The sequence below is a fragment of the Podarcis melisellensis genome, assembly GCF_964234715.1.
Source record: "Podarcis melisellensis genome assembly, chromosome: 9".
Lineage (NCBI taxonomy): Eukaryota > Metazoa > Chordata > Lepidosauria > Squamata > Lacertidae > Podarcis > Podarcis melisellensis.
In genome coordinates, this window is record NC_138541.1 from 41572811 (window position 1) to 41585608 (window position 12798).

Here is a 12798-nt window from a genome sequence, read left to right on the forward strand (position 1 = left end):
AGCTTCAGCTAACTTTCATATTGGCTATGCTATGATATACAGAAAAACATACACAACCTTTTTCTCTGTGCTGTATATTTATGTAAAGCTGGAATGCTGACAGTCTATATTTAAAAGCACAGCTTTCTGATGTTTACGGATGGGATTATGTGGTGGAATTAGCACACTTTGCCATCTGTCTGTGCAGATTTTTCTGTTGCTTCTCAAGGTCTGTGTGGTAAAATACATATCTGATACAAAATTCTGATGCTTTAGTAGAGATTGCTTTATTACAGGGGGTGGGACTAGATGACCCTTAGGGTCCCTTCCAACCATAGCTGTCAAGTGTCCCTTATTTGAAGGGACAGTCCCTTATTCCAGCGCCATGTTCCGCTGCTGTCCCTTATTGATGGATGTCCCTTAAATGTCCCTTAAATTTCAACGGAAGCAGCTCCTCTCCCCCCTTCCCTGCCGGCCAGGGAGAAGGGAGGCTCCAACTGTGTTGCTTGGCTGTGTTGCTCACCCAATAAGAAGTCTAAGAACAACTGGGGGTGGAGCTTGCATGCCTTGTGTGTGGCTAGTTAATGCAAGCTGAGGGGTTTTTTGAATGCTGGACGCCATTTTGTTGCACGTGCTGCTGCGAACAGTGCAAAGCCAGGCCGGGGAGCCATCTTAAGTTGAGGCTGCATAGGCCTTGTGGTGCATGTGATTCAGATTCTATTCAGTTGAACCTCTGCTTACAAAGTTGGTTGGACAGTGTTCTCGAAGCTACCAGCTTGAGTTTGATCAGACTGCAGGAGGACAGGAAGACTGGAGTGCCTGTAACAGGTGAGGCTGCAGGTCCCTTATTTTGGCTCCTGGTCCCCTATTTTCAAGGCTGCTGGTCCCTTATTTTCAAATCTGTAAGTTGACAGCTATGCTTCCAACTCTACAAATCTGTGAAATGTGAGAGCTGGATGTCACGTTCAGCATCAACCTCTTGTGCTTGTAATGTGAGTGGGATTATATATATGCCTTGACCTGCAGGGAAAGGTTAAGCAAGCTGAGAAGAGAAAGGCTGGATTTAATGGGCCGTTCAATGGTATTTAAATAGGAACATTATTTAAATGTGCTCTCACAGGTACCAGTATTAGAGCTTGTGGCGTGCTTTATTTATCAAATTTTAATTAAGTTTTGAATGTAGGGTGGGGTGGTTGTTGTTGTTTAGACCTTTGTGTCGTCCACACTCTTGCCTTCCACATGGAGAAAGCTAGAAATCTGGATATATGAATGAATGAAAATGCTGCTGCTCTTTCTAGTCCTTATGTTTTCAATCCAGCATGTTGGGTATTTGGTCTACATGTGAACCAAATCTGAGATGGTGACTGGGTAACCAAATGGGGCTAGATTAATGGCATGATTTTTTTGTTTATTTTACTATATTTATACCCCACGTTTCCTCCAAGGAGTTCAAGGTGGCGTGCACTGTTCTCTCCCTCCTCATTTAATCCTCACAACAACCCTGTGAAGTAGGTTAGGCTGGGAGGCAGCAGCGACCAGCCCAATATAACGCAGTGTGCTTCATGGCTGAGAGAGAATTCAAACTCTGGTCTCCCAGATCCTAGTCCAACACTCCAACTACTACTATACACACTGGCTCTCTGATTTGGTTAGAATTGTTTGTAATAGGAAGGAGTCTATCATTTTTGGTGTTTGTGTGTGTGAGAAAGAGTGAAAATAACCTGCCCAAGTCATCATTGCAAACTGGACAGGAAAAACAAGGGGAAAGTCAGTTTTAGTTCAGCTGCATTGTACCACATGGTTGCTGTTCCACACAGTGAGCCATTTCTGTGCCCTGGTTCACTATTTGGATCTGACCCCAGGGGGAAGAGGTCATGGGCCTGACTGAAGACTGCAGGACTACTTGATGGAACTGAAATTTCCACAACTACCTCCTTATAGTGACAGGAAGCCAATATTGTATTTGCTGTGTCATTTAAAGTGATAGTAACCATATGGGATGAGCATTCAGAAGGGATGGAAAATTTGTCTATTTCAACTTTCTCATTTTCCTGATCTTAAATTCAGTTCTCCATAGTTTTACTTCAGATTGTATTTTTTTAACATTCCCACAAAGGTTAGCATTTCAGTCCATTTCTCCTAATATATATCTTTTGCATGCTGTTTTGACTAATATATACATTCTTGCAACGTGTTTCTGTGTTATTTTCATGGGTATGTGCATTTTTATGTTCACTTTCCACTAATATACACATTTTTTGGTTCACGGTTGGAGAAGAGCACAGCAAAATCTGGAGTAGTGTGAATTTCACAGGACAGCTGTTCAGTATTTGGGTTCACATATTGTTTCTTGAAAGGTAAATTAGGTAGGTTCATCGTAAAATGCAAACTGAACCAAATTTCCACCCACCCCTAGTCTTCAGCAAGTTCTTATGTAATTCTAAGATTTTACCAAATGGTATGCTGTGCAGTATTAATTTTCCCCCTTGCAGAATATATATTTGGTGTAGGTATGTTAATGAGATAAAGCAGCATCTGAAATACGTACTTAAGGAGACCTCTTGTGTTTGTAGTTAAGTACTACAGTGTTAATACAGAATTATTTGTGACATTTATTTACATCCCAGAACAATTACAATTTCCAGTTCTACATTTGGATGACATTGTGTGTGCACATCCCATTGGATAAAAAGGCCATGCTAGTGTTGTTTCTGTTCCCCTTTCATTTTAAATTACTTTAGTTTGTAAGCATGTGGACAGTCTCTATGTTGTGTTTTATGTTATTTTGATTGCTTTATAAACAATGATAAATACAATGATAACATTAAAAGCAGCTAGAGCTTTCCCACACAAAGCTCACATGCATTTTGATAAAGGAGTGATTTTTCATGTAGGTGTTTCAAAAATACCATATTCATGTATTTTTGTACTTGTGAGTGGCAACAGAGCACAAAGCATCATGTAAGAAGCAACCTTCAGACTCCCTATCAAGAGGGCGTGCTAAATTGAACGCGCATGCTAAATCTTTGTGCATGAGAAATTGAATGCGAAAATCTATGATTGTACTAAGCTCAGTTGCCCCAGACCCTGCCAACATGGCCAGCGTTCAGGCTTGCCAGAAATGGACTAAAGCTGTTTGGCAGTGGAACAGACTCCCACAAGAGGTTGTGGACTCTTTCCTTGGAAGTTTTTTTTAGCAGAGATTGGGTGGTCATCTGTCATGGTGCTTTAGTTGAGATTCCTGCATTGCAGGTGGTTGGACCAGATGATCCTTGGGTCACTTCCAACTCTAGGATTCTGTGAAAAGTCATAGGTTCCCCACTTCTGCCTTATAGTGTATGGGCAGTAAAGAGGAAACAACACATTGAAGCTGCTCCAAGTGTGAGGCAGGAGATGTCTAATAGCTGTCACCTTGAGTAGAAAGTCTACTGAAGCTGACAGTTGGCCAGAGGAATGAAGTTGCATTCACAATTCAGGTAGCAGGTCTTTGCGTCTGACATCCCCAGCTGTTAATTCTGCACTATCTAATGGGTGGCCCGTCCCATTTTGCTGCCTGAGGTTAAACAGGAAGGTGCCAGCTCCCTCCACCGAAGCTTCACTTACGGAGGTTGCATGGTGGCAGCTTCTCATGAGATCTCTTGTGAGATTTCTGCCGTTGCCTCTCCTCGTTTCTCCAGTGCCAGGGGTGGGTGGGTCATATGCAGGGGCACTGCCCTTTGGGATTCTGCCACCTGAGGCGACTGCTCAGGCCACCTCATGGGCAAACCAGCCGTGCTGTCAAAAGATGACTGAGATAGGGGTGGTGTAGGTGCTGTGAACTAGGCCAAGGAAAGGGCACTGGATAGGCTGTATGGTAGTCTTTACTTTGATAAGGGAAATAAAGGGCATAGGGCAAAGATGGGGCCTGTGGCCCTTCCCAGACAGCATGATAAATTATTGGGAATGGCAGAAGGTGCTGTCCAGCAACACCTTCAGGGCTTCAGGTTCCACACCCCTGACACAGGGCCACAGACGTTTTCTTCTGGAGTCAAATCATATTGCCAGTGATACAGTGGTTCCATTATGCTGTTTTCCTTCTGGAATTGACATATGGTAGCACCCAGGGAATTAGTGTGTATCCAGGGACTGTCTGTTGCTTGCCCTTAATTCATACCTTAGTAGAGACATTTTTGTTGTTAGTTTAATTAAAAATTGTGGGGAAATGATTGCCAATCTGCAACAATGTTGGTTAGTATGTTAATCATTTATTTACCCCATTCATTTTTTGGCCCAAAACAAATCCCTACCCCTTGGGAAATAACATTTTTCTAAAGTGTACTATAAAAGCATTATGAAGGGTTTCCAAAGGCAATTCAGGCTTTTGAACTTATTTGCAGTACAAAGGGAAGATGTGACTTTTGTGTGCTGGCAATGCTTTTACCTTTTTACCAACAGTGTGCATTGGTATCGAGTTTATTCTGGCTTAACCTTATCAAAAACGAATTAAAGCAGAGAAGCTTCCACCTCTATGAAGTGTGTATTGATTTCTGCCTTTTTCTTTCTTGTCTGTTCTTAGTGGTCGGCTGTCTCCCTAATGTGGCCATTTGCAGCTACTGCAGGCTTTGCTTCAATGCTCCTTGTGGGAGAGTAAAAGAGGTCAGTCATTCAGCTTCCAAACTAGAAATAGGTGCAATAAGGCTGAAATATTATACAGTGATACCTTGGGTTACAGATGCTTCAGGTTAAGAACTTTGCTTCAGGATGAGAACAGAAATTACGCAGCGGTGGCAGTGGGAGGCCCCATTAGCTAAAGTGGTACCTTAGGTTAAGAACAGTTTCAAGTTAAGAACGAACCTCCAGAACGAATTAAGTTCTTAAATCGAGGTACCACTGTATACACTTACCTGGGAATCAGCTGCATGATACACAGTTGGATGTATGTGAAACATGCATAGGAGAATGGTGTAAAAAATGGTATAAGCGATGTATATTACCATACCTTTTGGAAATTCAAATTAGCAATGTTGTGTTGAAGGGAGTTACAGCAGCTCAGCTGAAAGCAACACAGTTAATTACAGGGATTGGGGAGGATCTAGTCAATTCCTGATCATAATTTAAAATATGTTATACTCTAATGCAGGTGTAAGAAACTGGCTCTGGAAGGTGGGCCCAATCCTTGTTTCCTCTACCCCTCACAGGGTATGTTATGCTTACAAATGTATTCTTGGTTATGCACACTTTATCCTAGGATATGCCTTTTTGTACGCATTAGTTGGCTGGAGTTCTGGACTGCAAAGTTCAAAGAAGTATACCGTAAATTTTGAAGGTTGTGTTTAGAATCATGGACTCCCAGAATTATAGAGTTGGAAGGAATCCCGAGCATCATCTAGTCCAAACTCTTGCAATTAAGGTATATTTTTGCTGAATATGGGGCACGAACCCATGACCCTGAGATTAAGAACCTCATGCTCTATCGACTAAGCTAGTGTGTACTGCTTTGGAAAGCTAGGGAGGTTCACCTTCAAATGTGAACTGAATCAAATTTATTTCCCATCCCTAGTGTGTAGACAAGCTTCAGACAAGGATAGAACTGTTGTCTGCCCCCTGATGTAAAAAGTTTTAATGTCAGCAGAAATGGAGCACATGTATCTTTCTTCCATTACAACATTTCTGTTGCTGGTATGGTGGTGGTAACTACAGGTGAGGGTTAAAGAACTTCAGCTCTGGGGACAAACAAAGACAATTCTCTTGGGAACAACTGTTGGGGAAACCCTGATTGGCTGTGGATTCCAAGTATGTGTTCCCTGATTGTTTAGGAATATTCATTTACCCTGAACATTTTTCTAGTTTGCTGCAGTAAATCCAGCTGTGATATTAGCCTAGCCATGTATGAACCTGATTACTACATCATTAGCCCTGAGCTTCGCAGAATAAGTATTTTATCCTGTTTCCTGTGTCCAGTCCACCAAACTCCAACACTCTACCCACGTTCTTAAGAATGGATGAGATATGAAATGCCTGAGTTCTTTGATCTTTTCCTTTGGACATTCAGCAGCTTGTTCTACTTGTCTTCATAAGATGGGGTGTCAGAGAACCCAATGCATTATCCAATGAAAAATCAAGTTGACAAAGTCAACTTTCTCCTGTTAGTCATCTAGTGAAGAAAATTAATGCATTGTGAAACTACTGAACCATGAGGGTTCATGTGTCGATAGTGCCATCTCTGATGAAAATAGAGTAGAACAGCAATACTTGCTTCATGTAAACTCATTTTTAAGATGTCAGCTAAATCAACAGCAGAGGCACATGCTTACTGTCAGAGCAATGACTTCCTAAGACACTAATGAGTTTCAGTAGTTATGCAGAGGAAATTTATCACTACAACAGTAGTGTAGAAAGAAGCAAGAAAGCAGGTCCCTGACCCCAGGTTCGCAGACAGTAAAACAGTAGAAAAATACTGAGAACTTTGAAACAGGATCTGTTGGCTGAGTGCTTGCGTGTTTTAGAGCAAGAAAGCTAGCCAGCAGAATGCAGTGTACTACTTATCTACTAGTAAAGGCTACTTCTTCTTGCCAAGAAATAATAAAGGCAAATGCTATTTATTGTAGGGGAAACTTACAGGCTATACTTCCAACCTTCAGACCTACCCACTACCTGAAGCCTTTGCAAAGTGATGATATGTATAATGTTTTATGGTTTTGAAAAAATGCTCATAAGGCCTTCCTGTCATTTTCTTCCTCTTTTTTCTTTCTTTCTGAGGGGGTGACAAACTTTGGAGTGAGATTCGCTTTATCCAACTCTATTGCAGCTACTGCTCTACCCAAAAACTCAGTTTGCAATCAAGAAAGGGGATTTTTGGCTGGAAACCAGCATAGGCCACGTATCAGTGTTTTGCATGATCTAGATTGGCGGTCCATTGCTTTTTCTTCCAAATAACAGTGTCTTGCATTTTTACTCCACTCTGCCTGAAAAGGCCTCTCTGAGAGGGTTACAAAGGTCAGTAGTGTGACAAGTCCCTGCTCTCAGGCTTAACAGTCTTCATGGAGAGTGCGATCCCATCCAAAACCAGTTGAACACATAAGCATATATCCACTTGTCCTCATCCAATTCCACCCCTAATCTCAGGCATCTGTTTAGGATCTTCTCTTCCTCCCTGGGATGATGTCACCCAGCAGTTTTATGCAGATGTTCAAGAACATGGGAGACAAGACTGACCTACACAACAGTGTACATAAATTAGGCATGTCTATTTCAATAGGTTTACTCTGAGTAGGACTTAACATTGGACACAACCCCTCTGAGACCTTTGGAGACCTGCTGACAGTTCTGGGTTAGATGAACCAATGGTTTTTACTTAATATAAGGGAACATCATTTATTCCTAGGACATGGAAATGTTCAATTCAAAAAGGCGGCGGGGTGTGTGTGAAATATGGCATACTACCCCTCCTCCATCTTCCACTAATGCATCCCTTTATTTTCTTCCCTTTTTTGCTGAGTTTCTTCTTGCCCATTTTAACAGAAAAGCACAGAATCAACGCTTTGTTATTGTTCAGAGTGGCAGGGCATTTTAAAAAAATGTTTTAAAGCCCTTCTTTATGGTGTGTGGGCTGTAGATTACATTGTACTGTGGCTAGATGGCAATGTGTCTTAAGCAAAGAGCTGCTGTGGGCTATGGATTTATGCCAGTCTTGAATTTTTCGGAACTGCTGCTTTGCTTCAGAATATCCGTGCCTAATAAGGTTTTGGCTTGATTCTGTGTGTGTTGGGGAGGGACGGAAGAGAGAGATGGGGACTAAACCAAATAGAGGAAGAAAGTAATTCATTTGTTGAACCAGCGGGGTGGGGGAGATCACCCAGAAATGCTATCAGACAGGAGCTAAATCATAATCTGGTTGGTTTCTTTTAGCTCTTTCTGTGCCATCTGTTGCTTCTGCACCATCCCAGCAGGGACAAGGAGAAATGACAGAGAATCCCATTGTACCTCTGGAATCATGAGCAGACTGAAGGTGTGAGGGGCTCAACATGCACACCAGTCCAAGCTCTATGCAGACTGCAACATGGAAACTTTGTCGACAGAAACTGTGTAGCCCAACTTAGTGGTGTGAAATCTGCAGCTATCAGCAAGTATACAACAGATAGGTCAGCTGTGGGTTGGCAGGCAGCTGAAAATATGACTCAATCCACTGATTTGTATTCATGCAGGTACACTTTTAATCATCTTGTTTATTGGACATGATTTCAAGGGCATGAGTGGTGTTTTGATTTAATCACCATGCCTCCTAAGAGTACGAAGAGACAGGAATACAAAGTCTTAAGGACTCTTCACACGCCATTTTTTAAGGCAGAAGTTCTGAGGGTACAGATAAAAATGTGGAGCGTAAATGTCACCAAGAGGTGCTTGAAACCATGTGCTTCATATAGGAATACTTGCTAGAGTTGTGGTATCGGCCACAGTTACCTTTCACCTGGATCCTTAGACCAAGGCCAGAGAAGGGACTACTTTACTTCTTTCTACTCCCAGGGTTCCTGTGTCTATTAGTGTGAGGTATGCAGCCTCTTCTCTAGAAAATTGCACATATATTCTTGTTGGAAATGTCCAGTCATTCTTTGCCAGCCATTCTGGGATTTGGCTTGAAACTAAGCAACAATATCATGTACAGTGTAAGAATTGCGTCTCTACTGTGGAGCTTTCTATGCTTCAACACTTCCATCTGATTTTATATCTGGTCACTGTCTTTCCTATCCATCTAACAACTATCTATACAATAAAAATGAAAGAACGTCATCACACAGTCCATATTGGAGGATTTGTAGAGCCGTATCACAATCCTGGATTTGCATGAAGTCAGGGCTGGGTAGGAGAGCAAACGTGATGGCAGGTTGCACAACTGCAGCGGCTGTGGCCTGGGAGAGTGAAGGCAGGGACACTGAGAGGGAGAAAGTGGTGGTTTAAAACAATGGCAGAGGTTTGAGTAAAGAGGGAATTGAGAGACACTGAGAGGGGGCAAGTGGCAATTTTAAACAATGGCAAAGCAGAACTGCAGTATAAAAGAGAAGTTGGCTTCTGAAACAGAGTTGAGGAGTTGAGAAATGAGCTTAGCGTTTGCATAGGAGTTTAAGGTAGGGGGAATGGCAGGGGTTTGGTGAGCCAAGCGAGCCGGGATACAGCCCCATGTAACCTGATATGGTGGTTTCATGTGCAGAGTAGGCAGCTGGAGCAGCTCTAAATCTGTATTTTCCTCCTGTCTTCATCCCCATAGTGTCTTCCAGGTGGAATCATAGAAAAACAACCTTTCTTTTTCTTTTCTTTTTTAAAAAGAAGATGATAGGTTTTACATTTACACTGTTTTTGAAGTGTTCTAATGACAACGTTGAAAGAAAGTGTAGTGTTTACCATTGGCCAGTAGAGTGTGCTCAGTCCTATCTCAGTGAATCGGTGATTGCTCCTGCTTTTCTAAGCACATGGAATACACTCCCAAATGGTATTTATAAATAGATCTCCCTAATACAACAGGGCTGTGTACTGCAATCTTGCAGCCTATTAGCCTAAATAGAAATACATTCTGGAAGCGTTCCCTCTAATGTTAAAGAACGCCCTCTCAACATGCTAGTGGGGATGGCTTTTAAGGCATGAGGGGCTAGTGCCAGCTGGTAGTCTTATTTTCCTTGGCTCCAGGCTGGCTGGGAGTGGCACAGTCTGTGATTTGGACTGTGTAGCCTTCTGTTCACTCCACCCACAAGACAGGAACTTTCTCCTCTGTCCCATCTGTGAGGAAAGCAAGATGACAATGGGGATGTTTTAATGGAGTTGCCTTACAGGCCTTCCCACCCCCCCATTTCCCCCTTTTTTCCTTGGCAGAAGCTTCCTATGGCATTGGGGTCAGATTAGATTCAGTGAATGATGACTGAGGTGCCTTTCATCATTGCTTGTGCGCACACATCCATGTGCGTGCACACAGGGCAGATCAACACCATACACTGAAAGCACATTCAGTTCATATTCAAAGCACATGGTGTCTACTGGGAACTTTAGTTCCTTAAGGGGGCTGGGAATTGTAGCTCTGTGAGAGTGAAAAGACGGTTCTGAGGATTCTATGAGGGAAGAGTGTACTTTAAATGTGCTTTTCATGTATGGTATGGATCTGCCCACAGACTAGCACACAGATGTAAAAACTTGGGTGGTGTGATACAGTGGCTTTCTTAATAGGCTGTAAGCTGGCAAAAATGTAACTGTATATTCTTATTTTGGAGTGGGGTTGTAAGACGTTACCTTTGGCTTGCAAAATTCACAAATTTTGTTTTGAAAGGAGTAAGGAGTTTTTTAAAGATGCATCCAAAATCTAGTCAATTCAAAAAGCCAGGTTCTATGACATTAGAGGCTCCTCCAGACACCTTTTCTATTGCAGATTTATGTGGTGCTAATTGGGACAGTCGCACACAATCCTGCTTTCAAGAATGTTTATGCAAGCAGAGGTTTCTGGTGCTTTTGCCTTTTCACTCCCAGTGTACTTCCTGACTCGATATTCTGTTAACATTCTCCCTTCCAACCTCTAGAACCAACTGTTGAGATGATAAGTATACTCACATTCCAGCCATACAAATATATCCAAGGTAGGCACAGAGCTAGGCTGATGAGGGTTGTGGCTGGAGAAGAGCTTGGAGGGCCAGAGGGAAGGCCACATTTGGCGCCTGAGGTTTCCTACCTCTTTTTAAAACAAATTTCAATTGTTGGAACAGCAATGGCATATTGTAGTATATTTCCTTTCTCTTGTTTTTCTAAAAATATTGTGCCTAAATGGTATCTTGTGTGATCTAACGTGAGCATGATATATTTGCATAGGTTGTAACATTTAAGTCGTTGATGACTAACCAGAACTGCTATTTGTATGGAGTTACTACAATAGAAAAGCACCCACCCACCTACCTCAGAAAAGAAGAATGTGGGGATCTTTCTGAGACCTCTGCGCAGACTTCTGACCCCACCTGGTTCTGTCCAGTTCAGCACATGTTACCTGCACTGTTGCCCCTGTACACGTTATTTGAACAGTTTGTCCCCTTTGTCTTGCGTATTGACAAGCAAGGGAAACCATCTGAGGTGAACCAGGAGCTGGGAAACCACCAGCCATGGGATCAGACAACTAAACAGGACCAAAGAACAAGTCACAGCCACAAGTCAAAGCAGGAGACAAGGTTAAGAAGCAAGGAGTACACGATTCATCTCCTGTCCAGTTCTAGCCAAATGGTCCTATATGGTATTAGTGTTCTGAAAAAAGGCAATGCCGTAGTATACAGGATTGATTTCTAACAGCTGTCAATGGCATGCAACATTGTTCCATTTGAACCTCTTATCCCCCATTGCAAGCAAATATCTGATGTATAGAGAAAGAGAAATGACTATATATGTTCCTGCTATTCGTGCTGCGCAAGCCTTTTACATCTCACGTCCCTGGTGATCTGTAATCACTTTACTGTGATTCTTCTGTGCTGTGACACCATAACAGAATATTAGATTATAGTGGCATAATGTCATACATAATAACATTAAAACATGGAAAGCCTGAAGCTTGACTCTCTTTGATATTACATTCTCATTTTTAAAACCCAAATGCCATTTTTTATTCCAGAGGAGGCTGCTTCAATGTTTAAAACATTTTGAGCGTTATGGTAAAAATGCAAATACTATTTTTAAAGCTGTCTTTTCTCAACAGAAAGCCATGCTTGTGCTACATGGCAGATAATGAACTTAATGGAAAGATAGGCAATTAATTATATTCCTTATTAGTTAATTTTGGTTGGCAAATTCAACAGAACTTGGTTATGCTCTATGAATCCAGGTAGACATGGAGACGATTCTATAAAATCAACACGATTCAATAGATCTAAGGAGATCTTAACCTCTCCTTTTGTTGCATGGCATGATACTTGCAACGACCCTATGAATTCAACAAACCAAGTGGTAAGGCTTTGCTGGACTATGCTACACAATGGTGAATTAATTGTTGCAAATGCTTTTGGTATGTATAACCTTGCTATACTGTCTTCAAAAGCAGCTATCTGTTTGCTATGAAAACTTCTTTATAGTAGGTCCACCATAATGTTATTTGACAGTTCCTCTTAGGGGGATGCCTCATTCAAAGTATGTTGCTGTGGGTTTGCAGAATAGATAATCTTCTGGATTCAGCTCCCCTTCTTAGAGCTGAACATTTTGCTTCCTGGATGCTTATATTCAAGTGTACACGAACACTAAGCCCTAGATAGTGTCCTATATAGTATTTCGTTTTACACTCTGGAGGAGAGTGGTTTTGATCTATAATTACTGAACTGAATCTTTATTGCTCAGAGCCATAGGCCACCACAATTCAGCCCATCAATAATATAATATAGGATGCTTTTTCTGCTACATGTCAAACTCAAAGAACAAGCAACTTTTTGATTTTTAAATTTGTGCAGGACAGGTTACTGGACAGTGAATGGATACTATCGTGGTGGGTTCTTTTTCCAGAAAATACATTCCCTTATTTGGGATGCTAATGAAACCTTTTCCTTTAAGTTTGCAATCTCTGGGCAGATTCTGTGGTGACATGAGGTTGTTAGAGCAGATGAAAAAAATGTACTGATTCTGCATATTGAAATTAGAATTTATGCTAGTCCTCATTTTGTTTTTTATGCTATGTCAGAATGTGCAAACAGCCCCTTCTCCTGAATGCTGAATTCATGGATGGGTGAGGGGGTGGTCACTAGGTGTGATCTCACTCTCCTTTACCTATGAATGGCTTTTTATGTGAACACCTCTGTGCTTTTCTGGATGTGTGTGTGTGATGGAATTTGCAGGCTGCAA

General features: G+C 41.8%; 1 long non-coding RNA gene across 4 annotated transcripts in view; it reads left to right on the forward strand.

Moving 5' to 3' along the window:
* Positions 1-12798, forward strand: part of LOC309378246 — a 221306-nt gene that overhangs the window by 12991 nt on the left and 195517 nt on the right. Inside the window, exons 2-3 of one of the 4 annotated variants that reach the window (XR_014171939.1) lie at positions 2258-2345; positions 4569-4614. The exons of the other annotated variants lie outside the window; for them this stretch is intronic. This is a non-coding gene — a long non-coding RNA (uncharacterized lncRNA). The remainder of the gene's footprint in view (positions 1-2257; positions 2346-4568; positions 4615-12798) is intronic. 4 annotated transcript variants of the gene reach the window in all.